This window comes from Cryptomeria japonica, chromosome 9, assembly GCF_030272615.1.
Source record: "Cryptomeria japonica chromosome 9, Sugi_1.0, whole genome shotgun sequence".
NCBI lineage: Eukaryota > Viridiplantae > Streptophyta > Pinopsida > Cupressales > Cupressaceae > Cryptomeria > Cryptomeria japonica.
Genome location: NC_081413.1, coordinates 88,351,410 through 88,367,054, shown reverse-complemented (window position 1 = coordinate 88,367,054; position 15,645 = coordinate 88,351,410).

The window sequence follows — 15,645 nt, the reverse complement described above, 5'->3', positions numbered from 1 at the left end:
ATTAAGCTTACCTGCTAGTGACCGCTAGCAAAAACTGATATGTTAGCTTCACAAATTAATTCATCATTCTCCTCTTTAGAGTTAACTGGATGTACAGCTATAATTTTTTCAAGCTTAAGTTTTTTGTCCAACTCCATTACTGCAATCCTTTTTGCATTTAACCTTCTATATAGATCATTTGGCAAGTCATCTACCACTTCAATTAACACTTTCTTGTATATGTCGAGATATAGAATAATACTATTTTCAACACTTTCCTTTTCTGAATCAGTGAATGTGCTATACAATTTGCGCACATTTGCCAAGTTACCATCATCATTGATTTCATTCAGTAAATTATCCAAAGGTGGTATAACATGTTTTTGTTTCTTCTTGGGTGTTAACTTCTTTGCTGGTTGTCTTAGCACTTGTTGCTTCTTTCTCAGAGTTCTTATTTTCTTGGGTGAAGGAGAGGGTATCGGTGAGGGTTTTCTCTTCCTATCAACTCTCTTAAATTCAGCAGGTATCTCACTATTAGATGATGTACCAACCGGTGAAATATGTGCCTTTAGTTGCAATCCTTCTAGTTCACTTTCCTTTATTCCAGTAAGGTTCATAACATTTTCTTTTATTTCCTTTACCTATTTTGATGCACTCCTTATATACTTTTCTCTTTTCTTTCTTTGTTTCATTGTTTATACACCACTCTCAATTGTTTATGCACTACCAAAAATTTTTTCTGTTGGTTCTCTAGGTGCTTCTAACATGGCTTTAGTATAAGTCTCAATAATATTCACATTAGCCTCATACCCCATTTTAGTTACCTAGACAGTTCTAGGAAGAACTGCTTACATCCATATTTCATCTTTCTTAATCACAAAACAAATTTCCTTATCATATTTATCTACTGTACTCTATGGTAGTCTCTCTCTAGTTTTCATTTTGGCTTGGAAGGCTTTGAAATATTCAGTTATATTTTTTTCCCTAGTAGTACCCATACCAATGAAAGCTTCTTGCAATTGTTTGCCTACCAATATGTCATATCCAAAATCTTTCTGTCCAATATCGAGAATTTGTTTTGAGAAATACAACATAAGGCATACCAAAAGATTACCAAAACTAAATGTCCCTTTCTTTTCACCTTTTATCTTTTTCAAGTTATCTACTAGTTCATCCTTCAGCCATTCACACACATCTATTTTGCATTATTATTTACCATATCATAAGCACTTTTAATGCAAAGGCTAGAAACTGAATTAAGTCGGTTTGCATGTGTAGTCTTGTAACCTAAAATCATACTTATGAATCTCAAATTGATATCCTTGATGTCATTTACTCTCAGAGATCTACTATCATATATTGCTTCAGTTAAGGTCATGACTATGTTGTTAGGTACCTTCTTTGTCTTGTTTGGTCTGTTGTCGGTTGAGGGTAAACCTACCACTGCCCTAATTGCTTTCTAGGTGAATTTGCAGACTAAATCTAACCAAATAAATTCTCCATGTGCCCTACTTAGGACAATTCTTACTACTTCCTTCAGAAATTCAAGGATTTTCAAGATTTCCACAAAACCTAAAGTCTCAATAATCTTGTGCTCGGGTTTGACATTTCCATTTTCATCACAAATTATTATTTTAAACATCTTTAACACTTCCTCAGAACCTAATTCTTTAGTATTGCAGTGAATATAAATCCTAGGGTCTTCAGCATAAGCTACACCTTTAGAAATTTTTGAAAATGTGCCAATGGAATCATCTTGCTTAGCTATCTCAAAAATAATTTTGAAAAAGGGCCTAGGGCATTTCACAATTTCCACAATAGTAGGGTTTGCAATAAATTCAGGAGTAGAAGAGGAAGCCATTTGAAAAATACATTAAGTTGTCGGATAATGTTTGAATGCTTGAAATAAATTGATTCACTTCTTTTCCTTGAATGCCTTTGCTCAGATTTCGTGCTCTCTGCTAGTTTGAATGCTTGGTGAATAAAAAATGAAGGAAAACCAATGATTTATAATGAAATTTCTTTCAACAACCACAATAAATGCTCGTCGATTAAGTGAAATTTAACATATCTTTTGGTAAAGAAGAAATATATCTTCTCACCATCAATGTAGGGTAATCTACATGGTATTCAACTTGTTGCAATACCCCCAAAGGGTTACTTCTTAGTTGGATGAAGAATTTCCTACTGGTGGAGTAATACTCTATTCTACCGATGAAGAAATAGTCTCATCAACATTCTGATCTATCTTTCTAATCCATTGTATAATGCCAACAGAGTCAAGGTTAATTTACCTCATCAAGAGATCCATCATCTCTTTGGAAGCCACACTTTACTCTCACACATACATACTTTGGTCTTACAGTCTTGGTCATTGCAAGTTTACCCTAGATTTATCTACACTCCATACACCTCTTGGTCTTCCACCATCTTTGTATTTTCATCCTATCTTTCATTTTGGTTTAGGATTTAGTCCATGGTTGAAACCTGTTCAGAAAGGTCTAGAAGGGAACTCAAAGAAGATTTAAGGTCTTTAAACATGAGTATCTATGAGTTGGATGGAGATGAGATTTATAATTCCTTTAATAATCATAGTAACATACCAGACCATGACAATGACAACAATGAGAACAATAATGGAAATGATGATGACAATGACAATGTATCTGTGAAGTTTATGAAAGTTAAGGAAACTATTATGGATCCCCATTTTAATAGATTGGTTCAAGAAATCATGAAGAGGGATAAAAAATATTTCCTACAAGTTATGGCACAAAGTGGAACAAGACTACCCCATGATTTTGACATGTCACAAATTTTGGAGGATGATCCAAAACAAATAAGTCAAGTTAATGCAAGGGAAAGGAGGCCCAATAATGTTGGTAATAGGAAAGAGCATCTCATGCTTGAGTCACCTTAATCCCTATTTTAAAAACCTAAAATTCCAAATACATATACTCATTCTCGTGCCAGTTATGAAAGATCCTATCATGAAGAAGCTTGCAATCATCCTTTTCCATGGAGAAGATCTATTGTTACGCATGACCATGATGATACCCAAGATCATACCACTGCATATAATTACACTCAAGAAGATATTCAAAATCATGACACGAGGAGATGCTGTTATCACTATTTTGAACCTTGGGTGATTTTGTTCCATAATCGGTTAAAGTCTACAAGATTGGGCTTAGCACTTTTTCTTTCCTCTAAGCTATGGGTCTGAAGGTTTAGGGTTTTTTATTTCTAACCCCTTTCTATATCTTGGAGTCCCTGTGTTCTTTTTCGACGTTACTTTTTCCACTTAAGTGGAAGGGTCAATCCATCGTGAAGGGGTCCCCCCTTTATGACTTGCTGATAACTCAATGATGAGTGAATAGTACCAAACTAGTACTGAGAGGGGGGTGAATCAGTACAGACAAAAATACAGTTCTAAACTCATTTGACAGTAGACACTTCAAATGACTGGCAGATAGTGACACTAGTTTTAAACAGAGTGCAACCAGTAAAGCTAAGAATGTCTAAGACAAGCATTAACCGGTTACTCACTTATCTTTTCACTCAACTCAAGACTACACTATCATTTCACCCTTATGCATAAATAGGTAATCTATCATCAAATCATAATAACAACTAGTTCACCATGTTTTATTGATAGGCATAAAACACAAAACCATCATATGCTTGACAGACAATAGAAAAGCATCACAAGATAAACGCATAACACATGACACACATATTTTTCATGTGGAAACCCAGCTGGGAAAAACCACTGTGGGGATGAATACCCACAAGCTATTTTTGAACTCTTTGGAAGTCCACTCTATTAGAAACCTTGTCTGGTTAGAGACATTACAATAGGTTCTAATAGGAACTGATCCTATTAGGGATCACCCAGTTAAGGGATGGCTACAATACTCGGTTAAGGGTTAAACCCTATTAAAGGTTACCTTGTTAGAGGATTTCAAGAATTCAATAGCTAAAGGATTTTTAACTCAGTAGCTTTGAATTACCCTATTAAAGTATTTACAGGAAGCTGGTTAAGGCTACCCTGTTAAGGGATTTTCCAACTGTTGAGGTGGTTAGAGATCAACAGGTAATACAATGATTTGGTAATAGCACTCAATGCCAACGCAAATCTGCTTAAGCTCCTCTTCACCTTCTACACTTACACTCTATAGGTATCACTTCTCTCCTTTTGGTCTGGAAAGAATCACATATCCCTTCTCTTGGATACACACACACAACTTTTGCTAACAACCTCAGAAAGAGACACAACATCAACCTTATAGGAAAATAGATAGGTCAGTAGCATAAACCCTAAACCTATTAGGTTAAGGAATTCAAACGGTTCAATCCTAACCATTGAGCACTCTGCATTAAGTGCAGTAGATCTTGATCCAAACTCAAGAAATTCTCCAATGTCCATTTCTACCGATTTTATGGGGACTGATAACCCATCACATGTTATCACCATTTTACAAACTTCACACATTCCCGAGGTAGATAGGAACAATCTCCATCATGCAAGATCCTTCACGCACACAAGCTTATGTGGCAACATGATCTATTCTTCTTTACAATGTTAACTCATCACATAATATCATCGGTTGAGCACATCAACCAGAAACCCTGAAATTGAGACTGCCAACTGGTAGTCATACAATACTTCCATATGCCAATTCCCATAGCTATATGCTAGTTCATCATGAACAAGCACACCGCTTCACTTTGGCACAAATGCCAGTTCACAGTATTCTACCAGTTCTCACATGTGCCGGTTCACACCTCTTCAACATATTGACATCAATGACAACATACAATGTCATTATGTCCACATACCAATTCACATAATACCAACAATCTCCCCCTTTGGCATTGATGGCAATATACAAAGATATCTCTCTGCTTGACATCTTCTCCGCTTCACATCTTCTCCCCCTTTGACAACAATGCCAAAGTGGAGGCACAAGTTTCCATGTTCCATTATGCTGCTCCCCTTGAGGAGTAGCATCCTTCACACATCAATCCTGAAGAAAGATTTGACTATGCAATACATGACTGATGTGGAGCATATACCTTTAGTTCACCTCTAGAAGGGGCAGTACCCCTAATTCACCTCTTAAGTATATGAATGTAGTCTTTGGGAGAGGCTTGGTGAATATGTCTGCTAACTACTCCTTACTAGAAACATGCTCTAGTGCAATCTCTTTGTTCTGAACCTTTTCCCTCAAGAAATGATACTTAAGCTTAAAGTGCTTGGTTCTAGAATGTAAAACCAGATTCTTGGAGATATTAATTGCACTATTATTGTCACAAAATATACTTACCAGTTCAGATATAGGAACTTTGAAGCCATTCAATACATGCTTCATCCAAATTGTCTGAGTGCAGTTCATGAAAGCTGCAACATACTCTGCTTTTTACTCATCCATGAGACCAGTCTATCACCGAGGAAGAATGCACCACTAGTTGTGGTCTTCCGGTCATCTACATTACCAACATCTGTGAACACTTTCAGGTTAAAATCATTATTGTATGGATACCATAACCCATAGTCAATAGTTCCTTTCAGATACCTAAGAATCCGCTTGACTGCAACCAAGTGGGATTCTCTTGGAATTTTCTAGAACCTTGCAGTAATGCCAACTGCATGTGCAATATCCAGTCTACTATGCAATACATAATGCAACTTACCAATCATTGATCGGTATTCCTTTTCATCAACCAATGCAGAGTCATCCTCTTTGGATAGTTTACAACTGGTCACCATCGGTGTACCAACCGGTTTGCTATCTTCTATGCCAAAGGTCTTCAACACCTCTTTGACATACTTGGATTGAGTGATAAAAATTTCATCTTTCATTTGATGGATCTGCAATCCAATGAAGAAATTAATCTCCCCTATGAGTGACATCTCAAACTCTTTCTTCATCTCATCTACAAATTCATGACTAGTCTTGTCATCTCCACCAAAGATAATGTCATCAACAAATACCTCACAGATCAAGATCTGATCTCCTTCAGACTTCAAGTAGATATTTCTATCTTCACTTGTTCTCTCAAATCCAATCTTCACAAGATGGGAATGCAGGCATTCATACCATGCTCTAGGTGCCTGCTTTAGCCCATATAAGGCTTTATGTAGCCTACATACCATGTCACTATCTTTAGATAGGGAAAACCCATCTGGTTACTCAATATACACCTCTTCTTCAAGTACACCTTCTAGGAATGCATATTTTACATCCATTTGATATACTTTGAAGCCTTTAAAAGCTGCATATGCAAGAAGCATACAAACTCCTTCCAATCTGGCTATAGGAGCAAAGGTTTCTCCATAGTCTTCTCCTTCTTCTTGGGCATATCCTTTGCACACCAATCTGGCTTTGTTTCTAATCATTGTGCCATCCTCATTCAGCTTATTTTTGAAGACCCATTTGGTACCAATGACTTTTTTGTGCTCCGATTTGGGTACCAAGGACCATGTACCATTTTTCTCTATCTGGTCAAGTTCCTCTTCCATTGCCTTGATCCACTTTTCATCCTTATGTGCCTCTTTGAATTTTTTAGGCTCAAATTTAGAGATCATACATGAGTTTTCTCTGACTTTTCTTCTTGTAAGGATTCCTACATCCTTATCTCCTATGATCTTCTTAGGATCATGGTTCAGCTTGACATACCAAGCAATGGTCTTGATAGATTCCTCTTGCTTTTCTTCTTCATCCTCATCTCCACCAGTATTAGCATCTACATCCACTGGTGTAGGAACATTGTTACTAGTACTTGGTTGACTGACAACCAGTTCCCAGAAGGTTACAACTGATTCACTTACTGCTTGCTCACTACCAGTTTCCTCAGTTTTCTTAGAGGTTTCATCAACTCTTACATTGATGCTTTCCATAATTCTCTGAGTCCTATTGTTGAAACACTTGAGAGCTTTTCTCTTGGTGGAATATCCTAAGAATATTCCCTCATCACATTTCACATCAAATTTTCTCTAGTGTTTTCTCCTCTTGACGTAACATTTGCTACCAAACACTCTAAGGTAGCTAACCATAGGTGTCTTACCGGTCCAATACTCAAAAGGAGTTTAATCCTTACCTTTCTTGATGAGTACCCAGTTCATTGTGTAGATTGCAGTGCTTAGTGCTTCTCTCCAAAAGGTGTGAGCTACCTTTCCTTGAATCAACACGGTTCTAGCTACTTCAACCATAGTTCAGTTATTCTTCTCTGCTAGGCCATTTTGCTATGGAGTCTAGGGGGGCAAACAATTGCCTCTTGATGCCATGTTCTTCACAGTACTTGTTGAATTCACTGGAAGCGAATTCCCCTCCTTGATCAATTATTAGGCACTTGATCCTTTTACCACTTTCCTTCTCCACTAATGCTCTAAAAGCTTTGAACTTTACAAAGGCTTCAAACTTGTCTTTCAAGAATGTGACCCACATCATTCTTTAGCAGTCATCAGTGAGAATCATGAAGTACCTATCACCCTGCACACTTCTTGTTTTCATAGGACCACACAAATCAGTATGCACAAGATCAAGCAAGTTGTCAACAGTGAAAGATTTACCTTTAAAGGTCGAGGAAGACATTTTCCCCAATTGACACTCTCTGCACAAGGTATTATCCAGTTTTCTTAGCACGGACAACCCTCTAACTACCTTGATCTTACTAGCCTTCACAATGTTATCAAAGTTTACATGGTAGAGTCTCCTATGCCATATCCAGCTATCATCAAATTTGGCCATATGACATTTACTTATATTTGCATTTAGATGAAATAGGTTACCTTTGGTCTGCATGTCAGTGGCCACCAATTCACCATTATTTCCTTTGATTCAACAAACTCCATTCTTGAATTCTAGAGTGAGGCCACTGTCATTCAGCTGGGCAACACTCAAAAAGTTGTGTGTAAGACCATCAACCTAATACACATTGTCAGCACTACTCTTTCCATTCAGAGAGATGGACCCTTTGCCTTTGACCATGCATGGTGCATCATTGCCAAACCAAATCACATCACCATCATACTCCTCCAAGGATAGAAAATTGTTCTGATCACTAGTCATATGGTGAGAATAGCCACTGTCAATGATCCACTCATTGGAATTATCAAATTGGGAGACAAGATCCTTCTTGTCTGACACATCTTCTTTGACAACAACAAACACAATATCTTCATTTTCTTCATCCTTTGATTCTTCATCTATGACACCTTCATCAACTGCCACAAAATAGTTTCTTCGGTTTCCTCCTTTGAATTTCTTGAACCTTTCTGGTTTGTCCTTGTTGTCGCCATTAGGACAGTTTACAACAATATGTCCTATCCGGTTACAAGAAAAGCATTTCAAACATAGCTTACCTTTGTATTTGTCGGTTCCTTTAGGAAGCTTCTTGGCAAGGAGAGCTTAAAATGCCATCAAAACCTCCTCATCATCCATTTCTCTACTCTATCTTGGTTCATCACTAGTGCTAGCTTCTTTTCCTTTTCTGGATGGTACAGCAGAAGCTTTAAAAGATGATTCAATATTTTGAATTCTTCCATCAAAACTATTTAGCTCATAGGTTGTCAACTTTTCTATGATGGAGTCCAAGGATACCTTAGTCTTGTCTATTGATCTCAGTTCCTGAATAGTAGCAACCCTTATTGCATAGACCGACAATAGGGATCTTAGGACTTTGCTTACCACAGTGGAATCTTCTATTTTACCACCTGCACTCTTCATATCTCCAACAATGATTTTGATTCTTATTCCATACTGTTGAATGTTCTCACCTTCAACCATCCGCATATCTTCAAACTTTCCTCTCAGGCTTTCCTCCTTAGTCTGTTTTACATGCTCATCACCACCATAGATATTTTCAAGAGTATCCCATATCTCTTTGGGATTTACCTTATCTTGAACATCACTAAACTTAATGTCAGATAAACTACTAATTAAGGCTTCCATGACTTGCCCATTCTCCTGCATCTCTCTCTTTTGGTCATCAGTAAGGGTACTGATAGGAGCAACATAGGCAGTATCAACATAGCTCCAGTGTTTAGCACCTATGCTTCTAATGAATATCTTCATTCTATCTTTCCATATACTAAAATTTTTGCTATTAAACTCTGGGCCTTCCCTCTTCATCATTTGACTGGGATCTTTACCTCAAGCGGTTAAGCTTAAAACATAGAGGACCTAGAGGATGCTCTAATACCAATTTATAACTCAATGATGAGTGAATAGTACCAAACCGATACTAAGGGGGGGGGTGAATCAATACAGACAAAAATACAGTTCTAAAATCGTTCGAAAGTAGACACTTCAAATGACTAGCAAACAGTGACATCGGTTTGAAACAGAGTGCAACAGGTAAAGCTAAGAATGTCTGAGACAAGCATTAACCAGTTACTCACTTAAGTTTTCACTCAACTCAAGACTACACTATCATTTCACCCTTATGCATAAATAGGCAATCTATCATCAGATCATAGTAACATCTAGTTCAACATGTTTTATTGATAAGCATAAAACACAAAACCATCATATGCTTGACAAACAATAGCAAAGCATCACAAGATAAAAGTATAACACATGACACACATATTTTTCATGTGGAAACCCAATTGGGAAAAACCATGGTGGGGATGAATACCCACAAGCTATTTTTGAACTCTTTGGAAGTCCACTATATTAGAAGCCTTGTCCGATTAGAGACATTACAATAGGTTCTGCTAGGAACTGATCCTGTTAGGGATCACCCAGTTAAGGGATGGCTACAATACCTGGTTAAGGGTTAAACCCTATTAAAGGTTACTTTGTTAGAGGATTTCAAGAATTCAATAGCTAAAGGATTTTTAACTCAGTAGCTTTGAATTACCCTATTAAAGTATTTACAGCAAGCTGGTTAAGGCTACCCTGTTAAGGGATTTTCCAACTGTTGAGGTGGTTAGAGATCAATAGGTAATACAATGATTTGGTAATAGCACTCAATGCCAATGTAGATCCGCTTAAGCTCCTCTTCACCTTCTGCACTTACACTCTATAGGTATCACTTCTCTCCTTTTGGTCTGGTAAGAATCATGTATCCCTTCTCTTGGATACACACACAACTTTTGCCAACAACCTTAGAAAGAGACACAACATCGACCTTATAGGAAAACAAATAGGTCGGTAGCATAAACCCTAAACCCTAAACCTGTTAGGTTAAGGAATTCAAATGGTTCAATCCTGACCGTTGAGAACTCTACATTAAGTGCAGTAGATCTTGATCCAAACTCAAGACATTCTCCATCATCCATTTCCACCGATTTTATGGCGGCTAATAACCCATCACACGTTATCACCATTTTACAAACTTTGCACATTCTCGAGGTAGATAGGAACAATCTCCGTCATGCAAGATCCTTCATGCATACAGGCTTACATGGCAACATGATCTATTCTTTTTTACAATGCTAACTCATCACACAATATCATCGGTTGAGCAAATCAATCGAAAACCCTGAAATTGAGACTACCAACTAGTAGTCATAGAATACTTCCATATGTCGGTTCCCATAACTATATGCCGGTTCATCATGAGAAAGCACACTACTTCACTTTGGCACAAATGTCGGTTCACAATGTTCTATCGTTTCTCGCATATGTCGGTTCACACCTCTTCAACATATTGACATCAATGACAACATACAATGTCATTATGTCCACATACCGGTTCACATAATGCCAACACTTGCCTTAGGAAGGTCTCTGTTAAATTTTTATTTCTTGTGCCCTTTTCCTAAGTTTTGAGTTCTTTGTTGGGCCCCATAAAGACCATGCAACTTTGAAGTTGATTCGATGGTGTGCATGGATTCATAGCCTAAATTAGCCTAAAGTTTACCATTCATGAAGCAACAAAAAGGTGGCAAGCTTGGGTAAAGTGGTCACAAAAGGGCTAATAGATGATCTTCTCTTAGAGGATCTAACAGTTCACATTGATTCCCAAAGAAAATTTGTTGAGGCTTTATGCTTCGTGAAATGGTGAAAAGCTGGCAGGCCCCAGAAGTAAGCAGATCCTGTGGTTATAGACCGATCAACTCGAAATTGATCAGGCAGTATACGTTGGTTCACAAAGGGAAGATGTGTGAAGTTTACCTTTCGTGAAGTGGCAAAAAGGTAGTGGGCTCGGCTTAAGGGTGACATGGAAAGTAAAGAAGGTGCATCTGAAAATAGATCTGATGGTCCACTTTGTTTCACTAGGTGAAGTAGCGTGAAGTTTACTCTTTGCGAAGTAGCAAAATGAGACGGCAGCTACATGGCTGGTGCTATGGCAATACAGTTGGACATTCAGCTAGGGCAAAAGGGTGACTCATCAACTGGACACATAGCTCCTAAGGATAGTGTAGGGCCCTCTTTGATTGAGCAGAAATGGTGTTGAAATATATGGTAAAATAGAACACGTGGCAGTCTAGATGTGGAGCCTGATGTAGTTATTGAACAAATAAATGATTGACACATAATAATTATCTACCGGTGCTAAATAAGACAGGTGGATTCATTGTGGAGGGCCCACTTCAAAGGAATAAGGGTGTTAAAGGTTGCAGATCTTAAGAGGGATCCAATGATGAGTGTTGTTTCACAGCCTAAAGATGCAAGGTCTTTAAACTTCACAAAGTAGTGAAAACCATTAGTGGTAATAACTCCATATGGTTAGTGAAAAGACAAGTAGTCACCATATAGAGTAAAGGTCGAGCAAATGGTAGAAGATCTGATGGATGACACTATTTCTCATGAAAGAGATGCGTAAGGTTTAGCCTTCGTGAAGTAGTGAAAAGAAAGTGGGGCCTAGTTTTAAGCAGCTTGACCAAGGTAAGGTAAAAGACATGTAGGTTTTTCAAGATCCAAAGGATGTTGTTGTTTCATAATCAAAAGGTGTGAGGATTTAACCTCTACGAAACAGTGAAAGGTGAAACACTTAGAAAATTTTATGATCTACTACAGCCATTTTTTGAATTCAATTCTGAGTTGATTGCTGAAGCATGTAGTTTTAATGCTTCAATTCAATGCTCAGTTACCATATTAAGCTTCACATCAACTAAAAATCAGTACCATTTCAAAGAGTTTTGTAGAGGAGCTGGTGCACAGAGTGAATTTCTTCAAGCAATTAGTAAGTTTCTGCATATTGCTTGTTAGTTACAGTCTGAATTGGTATTACTGCATGCTTGTTTTCTCAGAAGTTTGTCCAAATTTTAATTGATATAACTGCAATTCCGAGATGGCACCAAGAAGGGATTTTACAGGAAAAGTAAATTACCAGGACAGGGCTATCTGTGATGATTTCTTAGAACAATTAATCATGTCCACAAATGTCGCAGCCAAAATTAAAGAATTGGTACCCAAAGCCCCTAGTCTAAGAATTGGAGATGGTTTGTATGACAAAGGCAACTGGTTGAGGGATCCATAGATAAGGATATTAGGTATGGGACTTTTCAAAGTAGGATTTGGTCAGAGACATTCCTTTTCCCCAATGAATAGTATATGGGAATTAGACGTGGGAAAGCTCATAGTCCTTGGGGTTTTCATGGATGTAGATTTGTTAGCCGAGGTTGCACGCACTTATGACCTTGTCACTAAATATATTAGGAATGTAAATGGAGGAGCCTTAATTGAGATCAATGATGATGAATTTAGGAAGGTGTTTAAGCTCGGTGAGGTATCAAATTACTTAGAGACTATCAATTTTGAAACATTGGCCAAGGTCTACAATGTGCAGAGAGATCACCTTAGGAGTGGCCCTTTGAAGGTGTTTTTTGTCAAAATAAGAGGGTTAACTATTGTAGGCCCTATTATCATGGAACCTTTCTCTCTGAATTTGTTTACTCTGAGGGCTAAAGGCATTTATTGTTCACTATGTCAAATTTTTGGTGAAGATGCTGAAACCACCATGCCAACCCATTATATGCTAATGATAGCACAGATTCTAAACCCCTCTCTGATAGTAACATTTGATTATGCACCTTATCTCAATTATGCAATCCATGCAGGACTGATAGGGATAAAAAATAGCAAGGTAGATAGACCTTTTGGATGGTACTCCCTTCTCATGCATATGTTTTTATTTAAAGGTGTTGATTATTTCACTAGTGAAATGGATCTAGTTAAGGAAAAGGATGGTGAAGAGATGCCTGTACAATTGTGGAGCACCATTTTGTCCTAGGATAGAAAGGATGCTAGCTACCTAGAGTTTGACAGATGCTTTGCATCTAAGATTAGGATTCTCTTATGCTCAGAGAACCCTAGGATCCCCAAAGCCCTTTTAGAATTCCTTAGGCCTAAGGAATTTGCTAAAGGTATCAAGATTGTGCACAATTGGGGTGACATATACTTATACCCTATCTCTATGGTTTTTTAGAGTTTATGGTTTTAGAGGCACTCCATATTTATTTCCCTATCAAGCCCCATTGAAGATAGGAACTACAGAGATCCTAAGGCAAATTGGGGGTGTGCAAGAGGTAGAGCTAACAAATAGGGGAAAAGGACCATTTTCCCAACTGTCACCATGGCTCATCAATTTGTAATCACCAAGGGTGGTTGGAAACACTTTGATGACTTCTTTCAACCATATACATTGTCTACTGCAGTATCAAGGTTTGTTGACCCTGAAGATTTTTTCACCGACATGTTCAGGAAGAGAGCAGTATGTAAAGGTAGGCCACACCAATTTCATTTCCCTAAGGATCTAATTAAAAATGAATTCAATTTGGATGAGCAGGAATTAAGGAAAGAAAAGTGGGTGGCATACAAAAGGGCTCTTGATTTTATTCATCAATTTGATAGAAGTTATGACCCTCTGTCTAGCTTTAATCCCTTTGAGGAAAAGAGTTAATTCTTAATTATTTATTTTGAAGACCTAATGCAAACTTTGAAGGAAAAGAGGGAATCTATAATAAGAGATAATCCTGACAAGGCTAAGTTGGTTCTAGCTAAGCCTTCCTTTGCTAAGGCCATCCCTCCAGGTAATTATGTAATGCATAAGAAGCCAAAATACAGTGTGTTGGGGCCAGTAATAGGTGAGCCCTCTACTTCAAGAGGGAAGAGAGCAATAGAAGATTTCATTGACATCCAAGACTCCCCTAAGAGGTAAAGAGTGGGAAAAGAGGTGCAAATAGGTGAGCCTCTATACTCTCAATCTCAATCTCCTATCCATATAGGAGATGAGAAGGCAGTGGTCGAACAACTATTGTAGTTAGGGAGTCTCAGGGAGATTGCCTACACATATGAGGAAACACAAGAGGGGATGCTAGAAGAGCCACCAAATACTGAGATGAACTTAATTGCTGATGAGTTCAAAGGTAAAGAGCTAGACCCTACTATCAAGAAAGCCAATGAGGAGTTCCTAGCTAATAGTAATTTTATCACAACAGGGGCCTTCATGAAATTTGTCTAGAAGCAAAATATTGAGAAATTCAAGGCAAGGTATGAAAAGAGAAAGAATGAGAAACCCCACAAATATCCAACTTTAGTGGAGGAAGAAGTGAAGCAAGAAATGATGGTAGGATTTAAAACCATCACTCCTAAAAAAGGGAGAGAAATGGTGTCAAAGGCTGGTGTTTTAATCCTCCCTGAATGGGATATAGCAAATGCCTTAACACTTGAAGCAGTCAAAAAAGAAACCAAGCCTATGGAAGGATTGACATTCAGCAAGGATAATGTTTCTTTGGTCATGTGGTCCGTAAAGAGGGATGAGAGTAGAAAAAGGAAGGACACCTCAGAATCCATTTACCTAGGAGGTATGATAGTGAAGAGAGTCCAGGATACAAGGGTGGTGGAAGCTGCTAGCACAGTTCTAGAAACTATAAAATTTAGTGTGGTAGTGGCTGAGAAAGAAGCTAAGGAGAGAGCTGATCTCCAAGTAAAACTAGAAACAATTCTAAAGGCTTATAATGAGGCCAAAGGAGAGATAGCCAATAGGGATAGTATTATTGCTAGATTACAGAGTCAACTAGTAGGACAATACTAGAAAGGTGAGTCCTCTACTCTAATGATTTCATCTTCTCCAGCAAGACCTCGACCCACTAGCCCCATCATCGAATTCCCCCCTTCTCCTATGTCTTCTGGTTTTCAACTAGCTGAGACCATTCAACATGAATTGGAAAAGTTAAAATAGGCTCAAGCCCTATTTGCAAATAAATATGAAGAAAAACTAAAGGCCACAATTTTGAGTTTTGTTGATATAGTAGGAGCCCCCATTGTGCACACTAACATGAAGAGAATTTTGGATATTTTGAGTGAGTTGAATGAAGACAAGGCTACTTTGGAGCCAATTTTAGAGAAGTGGATCTAGAACTTATCTGTGCATCCTATGATGAGGCAGGATCTGATACCATTATTAAATCCACATGTGAGTTAGCAAAAAGCATGACCAAGCTAGCAGAAGGAAGAGCTGGTGTAGAGAGAAAAGCTAATTTGTATAGGAAGGAATATACTGAGCATAAATTTGAACTATTTCCTAGGGGTTTTGTTAGTCCAGATCAGTTGAAGGACAAACAAGTATGGTTTGATGACCTAGGAGCTAACTTGTCTCTAAGGGTGAATAAAACCATCAATACAGATGACACATCTCTGTTTGTTAAGACAATTGAGGAAATAAAGAAGATAAAATCATATTACGGTTTCTTGGAATCAGAGTTTA